Below are 18490 nucleotides of genomic sequence, written 5' to 3' on the forward strand. Positions count from 1 at the left end.
TAACTGCTGAATGTTAAATTTTTCATTTTATGTTTTTGTTATTGGGTTGATTGATTATTTCCTATTTAAACTGGATTTGGATTGAATTGCAAAGACAAGACCACAACATTGTAACAGTTGATATGTATGTAGACTTTGTACTCCGTATTTCATGTTTATTCTCTGATTTTTCTGCTCTCAAACCACTGTAAGCAAAATAACTTGAAGTCTGAGGCTCATAAAACTTCAAAAACTGCTCAGTTCACTCTGAAGTTAGTTTCAGCTTTCGAGTGATTCAAGCAGTAGCATGGTTGGAATTTTTTTAGTGTAAGCTGGAGGGGAAATGGTACTGATGGTTTACATAGTATTAATTTTATTTTTGATTCTCTGAATTGGAACTGCCCTGTAACTGTGCTAATATCACTTAAACATCAAGTGAAGAATGAAATTAGCCTTTTTAGAAACCTTGTAATGAATTGGAAAATGTCTATTTTTAATAGGCTATTTTAATAATAAGTTCTAGTTAATAGGTGAATTGTGTTGTAATGTTTTTCAAGACCTGGATATACATATCTGTCTAGAATTATGTTGTGTCTTAGTCTTAAGCTATTTATGAACAGTATTTACCTAATCTTTTTCTCTTTTTTTTTTTTTTAATGTGTGTTTTTGAGGAAGCACATATGTGGGGCTGGCACTATTCTTCTATATTTGGCATTCACCAGAGAAGTAATGCTTTGTGCCTATGATTCATTATTTGAAATGCAGCATTGCGTGATAGAGGCAAGCAGTGCCACTGCTTTATGTGCTCTTTAAAGTCTGGTTTATCATTACTCTGGTGCTTTGCAGAAACATATAGTTTGTCTGTTAACGTTCAATGATTAAWCTGATTTTCTTGAGGGTGAAACGATGATTAAAAAAAAACAAATTAAAATTCTTACGCTACTTATTTTCAAATGCATAACTTTTACTACTATTGTCCCATGAATATGTTGCTCTAATTTTATTGACTTCTAAGGTGTCTTTAGAGACACCTATATTTTTCTGTTCCTCATATCCTGGGCTTTTTTATTTGTGAATTCATTAGTTTTGACAAATTTGATCTGTGTGAAAAGTTCCCCAAGAAACTTCTAGACATATGAAATGAAGAACTGAAAATGTTGGTTTGATGCAATATTCTTGAATGAAAAAATTCACTTTTTTACTTTTGCTCATTGTGGTTTGAGAACTAAGATTTCCTTTTACAAAAAAAAAAGAGACACATGAGAGATCCTCATTTTTATTGTTTTCCTGTGGCAGCCTGATCTACCTTTTTGTCTCTTCCTCAATTATTAATGTTAAAAATACTTGCCAATGATTCATATATTTTTAATTTGTGAACTAAAGATTGAATTTTCTGAACACASCTCTCTGTTTATCAGTTATATTTGGTCAATAGGCTGGGATAATAGAAGAAAGATACTTGACAAATGAAATTAGTTTGGGAGCTTTTTCCCCCATGTAAAATTATTTGTACAATCATGCAATGGTTGTTGTGTTGATCTTAAATTATACACTAAGACTGAACAAAGACAGCAGGTAAGTACACTAGTAATAGGAGGGGGGATAGGCAGCAAATGTGAGGAGGTGCCAGTGATGATAAAATAGTCTGTACATGTATGGTGAACAGAACAGAATCACATGTCTGTCTCTGCTTACATGCTGAAAGACAAATAGAAAGTCAAGCTTGAAATTCCTTCTTTCTCACTGTGTTGTAGTTAAAACTTCAGAGTATTTGGGGTATTTTGTAATTTTCTGGAATGTAGGTTAAATTAAAACAAAATTTTTGGCTTTTAAGCTGATACTTTCTGTGGGATTTTTGGTTTGTGTATTTTTCTTCATGTATAGAATAAAGGAGAATTACATTAAGTAATTCATAGGAGCTTCTAGGATATAATAAATATATATTGTGCATTTTATTGAAGTGTGAACATGGGAGATTAAAGTTCAATCTCTGAAAATAAGCTACTAAAATAAAACTTGATGGGTATATGTATATACAGCTTTAAAACTGCTGTAGAATTTTCAAAATCTAAAAAGCTGTTTAAAGCTTTTATATGCTTACTTGGACAATTGGAATTAAAGGAAAAAAACCTGCTATTGCAAGATGCTTTTGATATTGATACATATATATATAAAAGAAGTCTATTGGGTTTTGTTGTAAGAGTGTGTCTTTATGGGTAAAAAAGTGCTCAAGTTGCATCTTGCACAAATACAGAAATGTTTGATCACTCAAGTTCTGGGATTTCATTTGTGAAATGTTCTGGCATAAACCCCTAATTTTTAAACCACAAAATACCTGTTTAACCCCTAAGTCTGAATTTTGGCTAGCATTGGTAAATTTTGGTAGAAATGCTGAGAAACTTGATCGCTGTGTGGTGTTAAATTGTACATATCTAACACATGCTTGGGACAGATAGTTTATGTGTGAGCTTGAGGCAGATGGAAAAGAGTATTGCCAAGGAATACTGGCTAGAGATTTAATTTTTTTAAAAGTTGTTTGTCACTTCAATATTCTACTTGCTTGTAGAATACTGAAAAGGGCTGAGCATGCAGGTATAATCCATACAGATTTATTTTTTCTTTTTGGAACCACAAGGGTTTCCAGTTTTTCCAAGATACAGTGGCAGAATACTTGGAACCGAAATGTACACCACTTTGGATTTTAGTTGGTCATATTTTAAAAATTGAAGGCTCAGTGTGGTGCTGACCACTGTAAGAGTCCTATACCAAAAAGCTTTAATCCTAAATTCACTTTATTGTGCATTCTTCGGAGTTCCTGTAGTTCCTTAAGTACCTTTACAAATCTAGCAAATTWTTCCCAGGAACTGAATCTTTCTTATGATATTTTTATAAATCACATATATGGTGCTTTGGATCTGTTAACTGTTGCGATAGACATAATAAAGATCCATAATTCTGGCTGCAGCAATTGTATGATGAGAGCAGCAAATTCTGATGTGCAGTCTCACAGCTGTCAGGTACTTACTTGCTCCAATGGAAAACTGAGATTCTCTCCTGTCTGTGTTAACTTCGCTCAACTCTGAACACATCTTTATTGTGGAGGCAGCACGTTGTCACTTYGCTGCTAATTAATTTCCTGTTCATAATACCTGTGGAAACATTGGCCTCTGGGGAAGGAACTTCCCCAAAAGTAGTTTCTGGTTGATAAATTCAGGACCTGGGAACAAAGTCTATGAATAAGAAATGTCGCATGCTGACTTGAATTAGCTTATGTGCATACTGTAGGGTATAGAGTCTACTTGGTTATACTCTGGATTTTTTTTAAAGTTATTGTTAATGGTCACTTTGACAAAGTGAAGAAGAACAATTGAGTACTTGGTTTTCCCAGCTTTGAAATTATTGTACTAGTAGAAGAATATTTGACAGCTGTGTAGTTTTGCATGTTCATGAAATTGCTTCTCTAAATGTCTTGGTTCAAATGAGTAATTTAATGTGTTGGTTTTTTAAGGAATTTGATTGAAGCTACTTTGAAATTATTGAATGTTGAAATTGTGAATTATTAATGAAATTAAGATAGCTAATTGTTTTGTAATGGAATTCAACTGAAATCCAGTGTATGGAATTATACAATCCCAAGTATTTTGTGAAYTCTTACAGTAATTAATTCTGAATTGTGTGGTTCCCTTATTTGCCAAAATAGATGAGAATAGGAAGTAGGGCTTGGGGTTATTTTGTAGGGCAATTAGATGAGGAAACCTGCAAATCTACATTGTATATTTGAAAAGTGGGTTCTTGTGCTTAAATTGCAAGTGTGTATTTTCAGATGTGAACCCCATCCAGCTTGCCAATAGTCTGAAAATTCTAAAGTACTGGTGTCAGATTCTGTGTGCTTCTAAATGTTACTGAGCTATGAGCCATCCACTTCATTATACAATCAGTGAATTACTTAAATGTCAAACTAGCTTAAAAATTCTGTAAGTGGGCAGGTAAAAAATTGAAAATCTAATTGTGGCAAAATTACCTTAAATTCTTGTTCACTTACTCTTGCAGAATGCATCCTTTAGGAAAGTGTTCTATATAAATGTTGCCATCAGTCCAGGAGCAGTAGTTGTTTCTTTCTTTATCATCAATACTTTAATAGTGAAGTTTATATTCTTTGAACTTTGTTGTATGACAGCATTAATTTTATTTTTAATTATTGTATTAGAAAACAACTTCAGATGAGTAGCTACTGCTTCTGGGTGTTTTGTGTTAGTTTGCATCATGATGAAGTAGATGCACGAGTTGTGTATGTATAGATAAGCCAACAATTTTCTGTGTATTATGGGGACTAGCAAAATCTACATCACAAATTTTGACACATTACAGCTGAAGGAAGAGGAACAGCGTGCAAGACAAGATACGTTCTTCAAGGAAAGATGCTTGTCCAGCGGTTTGCTTCATGTGATTGAACTGAGCCTGTAAGGATTCATGGATAAAATGAACAGGAATAGATCTGAATAAAGCAAATCTGCATACATGGTAACCAGTAGCTCTTTTACTTTTTTATGTTGCTTAACTGTTTTATTTGAGGGAAACCTGTGTGATTTAAACCTTATAGCTTTTGCAACTTTATTACTGGTTATATACATTTGGCAATTATAATGTGCAAGCAATTGGAAAAAGTCAAGTAAATGCTTGTTTTTATAGTAGTTTGTTCATGTTAAACTGTTCATATAATGTCTGTACACAGCACCACTGATTACAGTAGATGTAGTGTTGTAATAAACTGTTTATTGGGGCTGATGTGTAAAGCTGTTCAAGTTATTTGATGTTTACACCTCAGGGAAAGTCATGTGTTCAGCAATATTTAAAGATAATGTTACAATGAAAACTTTGATGCTGTCTTCAAAAACATCGCAATAGTTCTTGCATATGCCTCAACCTAATCTTGCATTCAGCGAGTTAAACAAACTAATGTTGCGCTCTCCCACTCAATTTTGATACAAAAATAGGTGGTTGCGTGAAACCTTTAATGCTATTTTACTTTTTAGCAGTGTTTACTTAGGTGGCTTGTGAATTTGCTTATTGACATATAAAACTGTAAAAACTGCAGCTCTCTGTTGTCAGTTGTCCTGAGGAGTTAGTCCCAGGTCTGTGACTTTTAGCAAACTGAAAATTTCATCTCTCATGCAGCTTTGGTCCTGATTGACACTATAGTTAATATAGACTTAACCTGTTCATATGAACTTAAACTGCCCATAATTAGGGGTAGAAAATTAGGTTTAAAACACCCMAAATCCTGCAGTTGTTTACAGTTTTATAATAGTGCTTATGTGTGTTTCCTCTCCACCCCAAGGCTGTAGCAGTCTGTACATAGTTGTATATTAGAAATGTGCCAGAAGAAACAAGATGTTACCATTTTTATGACTTCATGGGTTTGGTATTTTCTTAATACTTCGGGGTTTATTCACACATGCATATAAAAGCRAAGGTACACTTGTATGTCCTTGTTCACCAATGGGCAAATATTTAAATGTCTTAGCAAAAAATGGCGCTGATTAAATTTGTCAGATGAGGTTTTGTAAATTTACCTAAAAACAAATTAATGGAGCACTTAGTGGAATAGAAGTCAAATTAAAGCATTTGTTTAAAGTTTCATCAAGTTTGAAATGCAGGCAAATAGAAATTTCATAAAAGCTGCAAAAGCTTAGTTTCTGTCAGCCTTGCACAAAGGCCCACTTTTAGTCTATTGTGAAGCGTTATGTAACAGACACACTCTGTGAGTTGTCACTCGTTCAAATAGCTGTACTTAATGTTTTAAGTTAAGTTTCAAGACCTCAGATGGCTTTGAGAGGCAACTCTTAGAAGCCTCTTGATTTCTTTTTAACCAATTTTGAAGATTTTACAGCTGACTTAAAATGTTACCCTGTTCAGGAAAGCATTTAAATCTGCTTGGTTTTCTAGAGCATATAAAGCATGTGCTTACATTTCATAGATTTCAAGGAATGTAAACATATACCTTAAGTATTGTATTTGCATATAAGTGATTTTTATGCTTTACTGAGTTGGGACCAGTAGCTTGTGCAACGGCAAAATTTTGCAAAAGTCTAAAATGCTCTAATATTTTTGGCACCTACTGTTCAAGCAGGTTTCCTGCAGCCAGGTTGATRCTGTTGGACTTGGCTACAGCTTCASACTTGCCCCCCTTTTTTTTTTCTTTTCTTAAATTGTGTACCTCAGTTCCTCACACATGGGATCACTGGTGTTTGTTTAACTATTTGCTACTGAGAAGATATTTCACGTGTTTGTTTAATCCTGTTTGAAAATGAAAACTGCCTTTAAAAATTTTGTAAAACTGAAAATTGTATCAAGCAAGTCATGAATCACTTTCTGCTTTTTTTTTTTGTGAATAGGTATTGGTTACAAACAGTACTGTTGTAACTTCTTTTTCTTTACTTAAAAACATTGTTTACTATTGTGTGTAATAAGTTTAAGGAAGAAATTACCTACCTGTAGCAGTTAAATTGGGAATAGCTAATACTGGAGAAGCAGCAGGTAAGTAATGTTCCATTGCATAGATATATTAAATTTTAAAATTTAAAAAGTAACTTTACAAGCATTTTATGCAGGAACTGATGTTTTACTCCACATTGAAATAGATTCAAGGAGACTTTTGCTCTTTTTACATAGAGTGTAATTTCTCACTCACATATTTCCATTGCTGGCAATGGAAATAGCAGGGAGGGAATAGCAGGGGGTAAACAACATAAGTTAAACAGAATGATCATTGTGACCTGAGAGATGAGATCCCTGTATGAAGCCCATTATTTCTGCCTGTTCTCCAAATACTTCATTTTAACTGATAAACGTACTGTGTTGCGATTTAGATTAATACTCTCTTGTTATTGTGAGCTTCCTTTGTTAGCTTTTTTTATAAAACAAAAAAATGTACAGAAAAAAATCCAAAGACCCTGATAAGACACCAAAAAGGAACATGCCTAATGTACATCATGTATAACTGGATCTGTAGTGGAATTTTTACTGAGTTTTGGTTAGCTAAATGTTACTGGCAATTTCCTATGAACTTGCAGGAAATGGCAGTTTGGAAACTTACTGACTGGTGGTGATGCCATGATGGCTTCTGCTCTTTAGTATTCATTCAGTTGTATTTCATTTCCTTTTGCTGATGAAAGGATGAAATAGTCTATGAGGAAATACTTTATTTCTTTCAAATATTGATTTTATAAGTAACACTGAAAATATTATCTTAAGGCTGTGTCCTTTACTTTGAAAGACAAAACTAACAAGTAGTGACTGGGGGGGGGGGGGGTGTGGGGGGTGGTGCTTTACCAACAACTTGTTTTTTTGGTGGTTTGTTTTATAGAAGTAGAGGGTGGRTTTTTTAAGTAAAATTTTTATTGGCCTAAACATTTTGACAGGTCAAAGTACTTAGGAAGAAGAACATAGCATTTTGGAAACTGTGCAGTCCTTTTTTTCCTCATTCCCTTTTTTGCTTTCTGTGCCAATAATTTTTGTTCTGATTACATTTCGAAAAATATTTGTCAGAACTTCAAATTTTTATTTACARTGTGGCTTATGAGCTTGGATAGCTGTTGGCTTTTGTGTTAAACAAGATATTTTTATTAAATTTAGACATCAGTTTTTTTCTTTATGGACTGAGTGCTTTCTGGTTTTGTTTCTTTGAGATTGGTGAGGCTTAGTTTTTCTAATTGTATTTTTTTACCTGATTGTTTAGTTGCATACCCAAACCCTTGTAAATGTTTCTTTCCTAGTTGTATGTGGATAATTGGAGATTTAAATGTTGTATATACTTGTCATCTGTGTTTCTAGTAAAATACATGGCATTTTTTATAGAAATACTTAATTCCTGATTTTCTTTCCTTATCCACTTGCTCTCTGTGTACAGGTTAAACAGACTTTGCTCCCATTTATATTTATAGAATTTTATACATAGCCTGTTAAAAGTTGTCTTTTGTTCTTGTGTAAACTGAGATACAGCCTTAAATTTCCTAATACAATGCTCATTAAGATACTGTCAGTCATATAGATTTAAATATAAAACTGCACGCTTAAGACTGGTACTCTTCAGAAATCTAAGACACTAAATTGCCTCTGCATTGAAATATAAACYCTTCAAGATTTTAAAGAAGGAAAGTGCAGGTCAGTGTCCATATAAAAAAAATATTATTTTTAATTCTTTCCAAAATAACTATCTTAACATAGAAAAGAAACTATGTGAATTCAGTTGAGATTCAAATTATTTTGGTAATTGCACAGGTCTTGAACATAATGTTGCAGCACGCTAATGAATCATGATGTTTATGCAGAAATACTGTYTTTTGGACTTACGCTGCCTTGCAGTTAATACTTCAGACTGGTTTGGGGTGGATGGGGTGTTGGGCTTTTTCTCTTCTGTTGTTTCCCCTTCCTCCCCTTTACTCCCCATCCCCATTAAGGTCTGACATCCCATGTATTTTTACATTTCATTTTAGCTTTAGAGGATAAATTTACTAAAGGGCAGTTTGGGGCACAGAAGTTCATCAATTTGATGTTCTTGTGGGATTTGGTTTCCCCCATGTTGGACAAAGTACGATAAAGCTCCTCATTCCATTTGTATATGATATGTCCATTAATTCTGGAACCCTTTCTGTTGCCCCAGTGATTGCAGTGGGTTCTGGGATGATGCCTATGCCTGTGCTTAAATCTTTTAAATACACTAGTTTCACTGAAGTCTCTTGGAAATAAYGAATGGTATACCTTTTATGCGGATGGAATGGAGCATTTAAATTGTAAAAATTCCCATCTATTCATACCATGTAATGTGATTTTTACATTATTTGAGAAATAATGCTTTGGAGTATATTCAGCTAATAGACTTCAGCCTCACTCTCTTGTACACAGTATTTTGTAATAGAAAATATTTTAAACTGTGCATATTATTATCACATTATTAAACAGACATTCCCTTGATCTTCAGATGTAAGAAAATGAGGAATGTGTGTGCTTTTATAAATAAGATTGCAAATTCATATTCCTTACTACTGCAGTTGTCCTTTTTTAAAATAATAAAGAAAGGGGGGGGGAAAAAAAGCCAAGGGTTTTAAAGGTGAAATACATTCCTATTTGGTAAACTGTAACATTTTTATGATGATTACCAGCACTGCTGACTTTCTAAACAAAGGCTGTATTGTCTTCCTGTACCATTCCATTTCCTGGTTCCCGCTTTGCACAAGGGTATATGAGTAAACTATTCAAGAAATGGTTTGAAATGCAGGAGGGGGGTTGTCCAAGTGGGAATGCAGAATGCAATGCAGAATGTAAGGAAATGGATGCCTGTCAGAATGCCTGACTCCAAAGGATTTTTTATATATATATAGTAAACAGTTTCCTGATGCCGGCAGACCAAAGAGTCTGTTGAATACTGGACWTTTTGGAGACCTGTATTTCTCCACAAGGTAAGATGGTATCCTAGCAAATGTGGATTTCAATACATTTTCGGCAGAGGTACTTAAATAATCTGTAAATTTAGGGATAATTTCATTTTTTTAGATGTTATACTTGAAATATTGCACAACTTTTAGCTTTCATAGCTTTTTTTTTTCAGCCTTTAGGAGACTGTTAAGCAATTTGCTGTCCAACTTGGTCTTAAACTGCAATAGTAGTTTACCTTGTATTGAAGAAATAAAGACCATTTTTATATTAAAAAATACTTTTGTCTGTCTTCATTTCAGCTTGTCTGATTTCTTTGCAATTCTCATTATTGCCTGTATTTCTGAATTTTGAGACATTTAGAACTTGGAGGATGGACATTCTGAGTTATAGTTAAATTCCGTGCTGTAGTTAGTTCTGAATCTAGAAATAGTTTATTGTAGCTCTTGTCCATATCTGGTCTTTAAAGACTTTTTGCAGTATTTACAGTGAGAAGTTCAAACGGTTTAACCTTACTTTTCTGTAAAACAGTGACCCACATGTAATGTGTTAACTAAACGGAAAAGGTTAGCATGTAGTGTAAAGCAGTTTCAGTCTTTTAAAATCACATTTTCAGACTCAAATATCAGTGTATTCTCAAGTATCAGTGTAATAGTGTTGCAGCTGTGGGCTTTCTCTAGAAGAGGCATTAAATCACTGATGATAAAACTTTTTATTTTAATCTTGTTTCTTGTGTTGACTAGATCTGACCAGCAAAGCATGTGAGTGTTAAACACAGGAGCTGTAAAACAGCTGTATGGCAAATTGAACTGTTGTCATCTTATTTCATGCAAAGCATTGGTTTGGGACTAATGCCAGTATCTATCCTCTGATGATTTAAAACTACATTTAGCACTGGGGTTACATGGGCAAATGTTTCCACTGCTAAAGCAGAACATTGTGTTTYATAAAACACATCCCTGTGTTATACACACAAAGCCGCTAGCATTGCTATACTGGGCCATTCTAGTGGTGAACTTCCGTAATTTATGTAATACTTGTCAAAGTTYGTTCACTCTGGAATGAAACAGGCTATATCCATTATCCCTTCTTAGATTACTGGTATCATTTTGCTGTGTTGTTGGCTCCAACTTTGTTCTGTGATGAGCCTCTAGCACTGGATAGTGGTAAGATTATGTGAGAACGCTGGTTTTTATTTGGGAAAAAAAGTTATTTCTGTAGTTTCAAAAATAAGTCTGAAATTTAACCTAACTGGCTTGGAAGAGCATAACTGTATTTTGTGACTGTATTTAAACCCAATGGGAAACTGTACAGGTCTCTGTAGAGGAAACAAAATGTTCATTAGAAAATTACCCTGAATTTCTTTGGGTAGTGCTGCAAACGTGCAGKAATGGAAATAACATTTGCTTACCCGTAAAGGGCTCAGACATTAATTGTTCAAAATAGGAAGCAACAGGACAGTAAAGCCAGCTTGGCCACTGACTTTCCTGTACTGTATCAGAATTTTACCATTATAATTTGAGTGTTTAACAGCATGACTCTGTTGTAGCCTGGTTTCATTGACCGAGCGATGGTTTAGATAGAGATGAAAATGGTGTTGGGCTGTGGCTGGTGGGGTTCAGGTGATTCCAGGCTCCCTTCTGGGTTAAGAGCAGAGGGGAAAATCATTGCAAACTCTTGATTTTGAGAGTATCTTCCTGCAATTTTCCTCCAGATGATGGTGTTCAGCAGTTCCAATTGCTGAAATGTGAGACTGAGTATAGAGGATCCTGTCTCCAAAAACATGGGATGTATATTCTAAGGTAAACACAGGATTCAGTAGTACATGGATGAATTCTTTGTGGAGGTGTTCGAGCATAGGTCAACTAACCAAGCATGCAAGACCATCAAGGTATGATTTCAAATGATATTGGAGAATGAGGAGGGTAATATAACAAGTACTGGTTTTGTTTTCTTCTATGTGAGGTTCCCTAGGAAAAATATCCTTTGAGTTGCAGGCAAGGAAATAATTTGATAATGCTTATTCARAAAAAAAATCTTGTTTAATTCTGCTTGTAATAACCTTGCCTCCAACCTTTTTCGGTCTCTTCATAACTGCTGCAGATTAAAAGGCCTGGAGCCCTAGGTGAGCTGGAGGGAGAGATCCTGGTGGAATCCTGGCTTCAGGTTATTGTCCTTGCTTGTCTCTCTAAGACTGGAGAGTCTCTGGTGCTYAGCACTTGGGAGCTGAAGCCTCCTCTCTGCCTTCTCAGCAAAGAGAGCCAATTCTTCCCATCTGTCATGTCCTCTGAGGGCTGGAAACAACATAAAAATGCCAAAATAACCTACACGAGGATAAACCTTTTCCTAAATATGGCTGTACTTGGATGAGTATGCTCATTGTGTGGCCCTTATTAATGACTGACAGTTTTTTGGGAGGAGAGGGAGATGGAAGGCATTTGGGAGGTTTGGCAGGGGAGCCTAAAATGGTTAGTTCAGTGAGCCTTCTGTTTTTACGCTAACTGCATAAAAACCATACTGGATTGTAGGAACTTTCTGAGAGGAAGCTCTGGAGTTCTTGTGCACATCCCCTGTGGGTTTTGCACGCCAGGCAGTGGGACAGCTGAGTTCTCGGGATGTTTTTACAGGATGAGGAAGTTTTCCCTTTTGCTGCTGCGCCTTTTCTGCACCAGCCTCACTGAAAGCACTACTGAAGTTTCTTCTCTCACAAGGCTGGCATTTTGCTTTATTTTCTGTCAACATGGGATTTACTGATCAGAGAAGCTTTAGTTTTGGAAATTTGTTTCTAAGGAAGTGAAAGATATCTTGAGCACCTTTAGGGAAGAAGGCATTGAGTAAGGAGTTGGAAGTGTATTTTTTAACCCTTGTTTGGGCTGGAAAGATGCTCAGGTTTGGAGTATTACTGCTGTTTTCTGCCTTGTAATTTTCCCCTGGTTCATTATTCAGGTAGTTTTATAACACTGGAGCTTGTCCTGGGAAGATGGTAAGCTGCAAAAGAAGAGTAGCAGAAAGCAAACAAAACACACAACTAAACCAAGTCTAAATGAAGTTAGAAAAGGTAAGTTTGTACAGTGCAGACTGAGTAAAGGAAGACATGAGGTAAATGTGTAGTTTATGATCACAAATACACCTTTTTTACAAACATTGTTCTGTGAAATATGGGTGCAGGCACCTGAGTATATGTACCCTGAAATGTTGGGCTATAACAAATCATGGCACACCAGGCATAAGGAAAAACTAGTTTACTTATTTTTGGGCCAGGATCTCTGTGATGTATTGGGATTTAGCTGAGTGCCTGGAAGGCCTGCAGCATCACCTTCTCAGATACAGTCAATTGAGAGAAGTTTTGCCAAAATAGCATTTTCATAACCTGGCTAGCATAGCATATTTGTTAAAGGAATGTGCTYTGCATAATCAACAGCTCTGACAATGGATTTAGCATATCCTAAAGTATTTAAAGCAGGATACTATTTTCTGAATGTATCTTGACTAACAACAGGGATTACTCCAGACATAGTGAAGAATTTATGAATTGATGTTCATTCATGTTCTGTGAGTGTAGGCAAGGCTGCAGCTGCTCAGCAGGGTGTTGTGCAGTAGATGGACAGATGAACTGGAACTGCATGAGGAGGAAAATGTATCTGYCACATTGAATTTTTAGCTATATTACCTCTTGAAAGATACAAAAGCAAGTGATGGCTTCTGAAAAATGTGTGTGAATGGCTGCCAGTGGGGAGATGGTAAGCCTGCTCTGTGTCCAGGAAAAGTAACTTGCTGGGAGATGCACAAATGAGACAACAAAAAGAGACCAAAGTGAGAGAGCGAGGTGGGAATATATTTCCTTTCTTAGCCTGGAGAAGAAAGGAGGGGTTTGTGAAAGGCACAGAAGCAGTGCTGTGGAGTGGCAGCTGGGGAATGCGACACATTTGTCAAGGATGTTGCAAGCTTCAGAGGTGTGGTGCTTTCTTTGGGCTGAARGAGGGAGAAGAGCTAGTGCAGCTAAGATCTTTCGCTGGACAGATTTTTAATGACTTAAGTTTGAGCTGGAAGTGAATCAGAGAAGTGACATAGTGTCACATAATATGTAATATTATAGAAAACAGATGCTGATCAACTCAGGCTTTTAATGCTGAAACAAAGTATATGGTGTTCAAGAAACTGAACAAAAATTCTCTACCTTTTTTAGTTCAGTCTTTTTCTGTTCCTAAAGAGAGTGTGAAAAACAATTGTAGCCCAGTAGAAGTCAAGTTCCCTTTGCTGCAGATAGAAGATTGCTCCTTTTAATTATCTGAACCTGTTTATGCATCTCTTCTGAACAATTTTCAGAAAATTTTTAGCACTTTGCTTTCCATCAGACTGCTGGAAGTCTGGTAAATTTCATGCCCTTTGTATAAAAGTGAAACAAAATTAATTTCTTTTCAAACAAGGCTTCCCAGCTTTACAGAAAGGACCCAGTGTAAGGAGATGGTTTTAAAAATAATATCTATTTTTTTTCAAAACTACTTGAGTCTACACCGCACTGGCAGTCATTGAGTAGATTTTTTTCTTTTATCCTGCATCTTCATGGTGAAGRTATGGTGTCCTGTCACAAGGAAGGGTATATTCAAAATGGTTTAGGTGTGATCAAGGAGTGTACGAGGACTCTTTCTGCCATCTAGTGGCATCAGAAAACCTTTCCACTCCTCTTTGCTTAATTGATAATCTCATTGTGTCTACATTGTCAGCAGACTAGGAGTAATGATCCTCATCTGTCCKGAATTTAAGAAGATAGCAGTTACTTCTTCCCCCCTTTTTCCACAGAATTAAACGAGCTGTATTTTCCTTGTCTTGACACCTCATGAAAATGTCCCTGTTTATTGCCTGAATGCCTTCTGAGCGCATTGCTCTTAAATTCCCGTGTGTCTTTTYCTATATGTTATGCTGGTACTGAAATACTTTTAGGCTTAGAAACCTTTCTTTGATGCCAAAAACACTGGAAAAAGACACTGTCCACACAGGCAGTTAAAATGTTGCCTGTAGTGGAATGCATCTCTAAAACTCTGAAGACRGGAGAGTTCCCTTGTGAAACAGGCAGAATTTGCCTCTGAAGGAGCAGTGAGCTCTGTGGAATTACTGCATTTCAGAGTGGTTGCTCTTATACTTAAAACTGATTTCTGAAGCTCGCCGCTATCCCATTTCTCTGTTAGCCATTTACTTCTTTTGACAGGCAGCCATCCTTGCCACCTTTTACATTCTGCAGACTGGCTTCACTAAAAAATATATGGCTCTGCTTGGATGTGTTACAGCTCCACACTGGTGGGAGGGGATAGAAACAGAGACCATTCATGCCAAACAATCCTTGTTCATGGGTCAAGCTGTAAGGAACTTGGGCTCCCACCTCAAAAGGTTAATTGGAGCCTATATGTGATTAAAACAGCAGTTCTCACTTTCCTGAAAGTGACTTAGCTTGAAATCTTTGCAAGATGTAAGTTCATAGCCCCTACTTTCTCAAAGACCTGTAGTGTAAGGGTAATGAAAATGGTGAATAGTGTAGAATGGCCAACAGAACCCTGCAGAAGAAACTGCTGAAAATAATGTCTAAATTGTTCRGTGAGTTATTTTTTTAGTACACCAAGTAGTTTGAATAAAAAATGTCAAAAAAGGCCAATGTTTTATTAGCAGCTCTAAAAAGCTTTATTTTGAGCTTCTCTGTGTAAGTATAAATTCKCCAGAAGATTAAAGCTATCTGCTGGCTGGCTTCCATCTCAGCAGGAATCCAGGTAAATTTTCTTGATGCTAATTTCACAGTGGTAACAGTATGATACTTCTGAAAAATAACTTATTTTATCATGCAGTGTGAAGGATCCCTAGTGTGCCCTCCTAATTCCTAGTTATCCCCTGCCTGTTCCGTTTAGTTAAGTAATTTATCACATTTTAAAATCAGTTTTGTGCCTTTTACTCAAAAAGAATTTAGAAATAAAACTTAAACCTCTACATTGTTATCTTTCCTTTTTTTTTTGTTATAATTATGGCAATTGTTAGCTCTGATTTTTAACTGTGAGGGGCTTGGGTATATTACTGAAGAAGGGAAGATTTCCAAAAATGCAAGTCTTTATTTAGGGGGAAAAAGTAGCAAGTTGCCAAAACCACATTACCATCACATTAAATTAGTCRTCTGTTAAAACTGTCAGAACAAATGAGAGGAATGGTGGTATACCATTTCGTGCTAGAGCCAGGTTTGTGCTGCCTTCAGCTGCACTTGATCCTTGGAGCAAGTGGCCTCTCCCCCACTCAGTTTGTCCTTTCCAGGATTGGAAGAAGTTTGAGGAAAGCCTTACATGACACTTCTGCAAGGTCAGCTCCTGTGAGATTGTATGCAATCCCATTACAAAGAATAAAAATGTTACCTTCTCTTTCTAACTTTAAAAAAACAAACAAACAAACAAACAAAACCCCACTACAATAAAAACAAACAAAAAACCGAGGAAAATTTAAAACCCCAATTTTGGAAATAAATCTTGGAATGACCTAACCAGGGTAAAGATGCTGAGGAAAGGAACCTGGTAATTTTTCTGGGAGTCTGGAGTTGGAAGTTGTTCTTTATTTGTTGTGTATGTCAGTACCCATGTGCCATCTGAAGACAGCTGGTAGGTGAAGGGCTTAGTTCAACGAGCAGCCAGCTCCCTGTTCATGGCTCTTTCCTTTCACAACAGTGGTTTATGATAAAGCTTCACCTAAAACTTCACCTAAAGCTGCACCTAAACTTGGACAGAGGTTGGGCACAACAGTTACAGCATGGTGGCAGTTCATGTGCATCAGCTCCTAAAAACAGGTTGGTAGAAGCAGATTTCAGTACTTATGTTCTTCAGGGTGCTCCCAACCCTTTCCCATATTAGACAGGAACCTGCCTTACATGGTCTGGTTCAATCCCATCCATTTCCAGTCTCTCCCACGTCATCTAGTTAAGCAGATTCTTCTCGTTCCACATGTTCCAAAAAAGGTTTTCCCTCAATAGCCACAATCTACTTATGACTGAAATTCAGTGAGTGCCTTGAAGACTTCCATTTGAGATTATTTCCTTTATTTCAGCTGGCACAGAACACATGTCCAGTGCCTGTTTCTCCAGTTTTGCTACTTCTTTTCTTAAAAATGCTTCCATCTTGGTAACAACRTTCAAGCCTGTGAATATTCAGATAATCCATTAACTGTTCTTTTGGTGGCCAAATCTTTGTGTGAGGTTTGAAAACGAATTTATTTATTTTTCAATCAATCTGTATCTGTCTTCCCTATGATTGGCCATACTTCTAGGTAAAACAGGTTGGGATTAGTGTGGGTGTGTTTTAGCCTTTCATACTTCATTGCAGGGCACACAAGAAAGCAAAGTAGCAAGAAAGACTGGAAAATGCTGCCTGGAATGTGAAGCTCAGTCTTGTCCTGAGGCAGGCAACTGCATCATTTAACTTCTTCTATGATTTATCTAACAGCCTTGTAGGGTCTGTCTGGGGTGTTTGCTCCTGCACTTCTTACAGGAAGTCTGTTCTGCTTCTCCCATGCTTCAGGGGTTACAAAAGGAAGTTATGCCTGAGTTTCTTCTTGGTTGGATTATATTAATCTGATTTTTGTGCTGATACTGCTTGCTATCCAGTTATTTCCCTTCCCATTGTACTTAGGCACTTGCAACAGCTAGTTAATACTTTGTCTTTATTTTGGCAATTTTGTTTAAGAAAGCTCYGGCCTTCTTTAGGACACATTGGTGTTTACACCAATTTGCCCTATTCTTGCATATTTGCCTTTCAGTTATTATTTCTTATAACAGGAGATAATATACTAGATATTAAGAAGTAAATTTTTGCTGTGAGGGTGGTGAGACACTGCAACAGGTTGTCCAGAGAAGTTCTGTATGCCCCAACCCTGGAAGTGTTCAYGGCCAGGTTGCATGGGACGCTGAGCAGCCTGCCCTAATGGAAAGTGTCCTTGCCCATGGGGAGCGGGGAGAACTYAGATGCTCTTTAAGGTTCTTCCCAACCCAAACCATTTTATTATCTATCCTAAGGTGCACACTTTTCCAGATGGGTTCTTAACAGMGTTTGCATGGTAGCTTCTGATGAAGTTTTTGATGCTCTTAAATCCTGTTTTCTTTCTGACGGATTAACAAAGGTTGGTTACACCTCTGTTTAAAAAATCAAAGCAGAAATGTTCAAGCCCACCCTTTCCAAAGGCAGGTCTGTAGGGTAGTCATGAGCACATGGGAGGCAAAGGTTTCTTTAGAGCCACATCATTCCCCTTGTTCATCTTGTTAGTGGAATAAAGAGTTTTCCACAGGAGCCAGTTATTAATTAGAAGTTAGATTAACCTCAGAAAATGTTTCTTTGAAGATAGAGCTTGACCTCTTGTAAAAGACGGGCTCAGTTTCCAGTCTTGCCTACTTGCTTTGTTGTTTAACAAGAAGAGCTGTAACATTTCAGAGCTAAAGTGCTGTTCACATGAGGTCTAGTTCATGCAAGGAACAGGGTCGGGAACTTTTGCTCTCTCGGAGTGGGTTAGGCATGATCTTCACTGTCTTGTCTGCCAGGAGCCCCAGCACGGGCATGGGAGAGACACGCACGGGGTGGGTGGAGGAAATGCTCTGGAGAATGGTTTGCAGCAGGGTCTGGCTGCAGCTCCCGAGTTCACTGAATTCTACAGTCCGTCACAGGGACACACAGAGCTGGGCCGACCAGAGGGTGTAGCTGGGGCATGGAGCAACTCCATAAATCAACAATAAATCCCCTCGGACTCATCTCCTGACAGAGTTGGCGTCAGCCTGGAGAAGGCTCCGGATAGAACTCGGAGCAGACTTCCACTACCTAAGGGGGGCTTTAAGAGAGCTGGAAAGGGACTTTTTGCGCGGGCATGTAGTGACGGGTCAGGGGGAAATGGCTTTAAAACGGAGAGAGGATAGATTACTGGGAAAAAATTCTTCACTGTGAGGCACTGGGACAGAATGCAAGAGAAGCGGCGGCTGCTCCATCACTGCAAGTGTCCAAGGCCATGTAAAATGTCCCGGTCCTGGGCGCGGAGGCTGGAACTGGGCGCCCTTTCGATCCCTTGCGTGCCCCGC

General features: G+C 37.1%; 1 protein-coding gene across 4 annotated transcripts in view; it reads left to right on the forward strand.

Annotated features, from left to right (window-relative positions):
- CPSF6 (cleavage and polyadenylation specific factor 6) overlaps positions 1-9685 on the forward strand; it is a 32026-nt gene extending 22341 nt beyond the window's left edge. For all 4 annotated transcript variants that reach the window (XM_057377563.1, XM_057377571.1, XM_057377579.1 and 1 more), the window contains one exon: positions 4348-9685. The gene's annotated coding sequence lies outside the window, so the exon portion shown is untranslated. The remainder of the gene's footprint in view (positions 1-4347) is intronic.
- Positions 9686-18490: the final 8805 nt, after the last annotated feature.

This window comes from Malurus melanocephalus, unplaced genomic scaffold, assembly GCF_030028575.1.
Source record: "Malurus melanocephalus ecotype Western Australia unplaced genomic scaffold, MMel_1.1 scaffold_10, whole genome shotgun sequence".
Lineage (NCBI taxonomy): Eukaryota > Metazoa > Chordata > Aves > Passeriformes > Maluridae > Malurus > Malurus melanocephalus.